The following is a 1,890-nucleotide window of genomic DNA, read 5'->3' as shown; positions in this document are numbered from 1 at the left end:
TGGTGACACGTGGCGGCAGACGTTGCCACCGTGTGCCACGTGGCACACATGTCACACATTGTCAGTCACCCCCATCGCGTACCGCGATGGGTGTTTTTTTCTGACCTGTCGCGTACCGCGATGGGTCTGGAAAATCAGAATTTACATTTTAAATCCTCCACTTTGGAATTTGGCAATTTTAGTCCCTAGACTTTTGGAAAGTTGATACTTTGAACTCGAAATTTTCACTTTGTTACAAAAAAACAAGGGGCGTTAGAGAAAAACTCACATTTGTATCCGGGATAAGTCCAACAAGCTCGTGTCCTGTATTAGTACACGTTCGTTAATTCTAAGTTTGGGTTTGAATAATGTGTTAACAACTTTTATTATATTTAACCTTAACCTATGTGATCACACAAGCACACAAACACATTGAATTCCTAACTTATAATTCTATTAATAAACACTTAGAAATTAAAATAAGTAAATATTAACCGATAATTATTTTATTTAATAATTCTAATTAACTATTATAATTTAAAAAAAAAAATTATCCTTTTAGTTGACGGAGTGATTTGAAAGTTAGAAGTTTTTATTTTAGTTATAAACATGACTTCACTTTAGTCGGTTTTGCCGGTTTCGTCGGTTTTGTACCTAAAATCGAACCGGATATCTTTTCGTAAAAATTTTGAGTTTTAAATTATTAAAAACACTTTATATAAGATTTTAAATAAGTTTTATTAGTTTTTAAATAAAAATGAAACTGTTTTTTTTTAGTTAACGTTTTCTTAAAAACGTCAATTTTAACGTCTTCGTGTCGGTTTTCGCGACATGAACCGTGTAGGTTCAAGCTTTGATATCTTTGACCTTTTTCTTATACTTTAACTTATGTTAAATATAATAATTTTATGACTTTAGGTGATGTTTTAAAACAGTTTCGAAAACTCATGTCGATCACGTTAAAAGTCGAACTTTCCGATCGTTGTTGTTACCGACAAGCTATTTAAGTCATAATATCAAAACCAGACCATTTTGTACAGCAAATATACACATAATAACAAGTAATTCATCATCACATTCATGGTTGATAATATAGCACCAAATATGCACACTAAGTCAATTTTCAACTAAACATGCTCAAGCATTAACTTCAAGTTTCTAACAACACATGAGCATGTTATTTCTAAGATGTCAATATGGTGTTTATGCATCAAACTTTCCAGATCATAATAACTTATAACATGGTTCTATTTCATGCCATCATCATCTAACAATGACATTCTTAACACTTAAAACAACAAAGTTTCTATAATTAGCAACTTGGTTATATTAACAACGTTCATTCAATTCAAGCTTTCAAATATAATCAAGTATGGATCATGTTTATCTCATTCAACTAGTTTGATAGAGTACCCTAACAATACATCATCCAACTTGGTCTTAGGTTTTCTATTTATCAACTAATAAACTTTCTATCTTAGCAAGTAGCAATTTAACAATTCTCTTGTCAACCCAATAATTTTCACAATAGTTTTTACTAATACAATCCTAATCATAAGTCATTATTCATTTATATATCTATACGTTTACTAATCAAACCAAACTATTATACAATTTGCACCAAGTCAAAAAGTTTCCTTTATTGATAAGTTTACCAAATAAATTTTACTTTGTTCATATATCATGACATCATAGGGTTACTAGTTATTTTCAATCCATGTTCAATCATTAAAATCATATTTCAATCCATGCAAGATAAATGTAAGACAAGAATTCAACTTTATAATCTAATCATATAATTCAACCATATGTGCATCCAAGTCAACATTCATTAAAATAGTCAAATGGCAATAATCTCTACACTACTAGTCAACACTTTAACAAGATTCTATCTATCATCATACTACCACT

This window comes from Bidens hawaiensis, unplaced genomic scaffold (assembly GCF_021521415.1).
Source record: "Bidens hawaiensis isolate Kalapana, Puna unplaced genomic scaffold, B.hawaiensis_p1.1 tig00029920_1, whole genome shotgun sequence".
Taxonomy (NCBI): Eukaryota; Viridiplantae; Streptophyta; class Magnoliopsida; order Asterales; family Asteraceae; genus Bidens; species Bidens hawaiensis.
The sequence above is the reverse complement of the archived record's forward strand: the minus strand, read 5'-3'. Positions refer to the sequence as shown.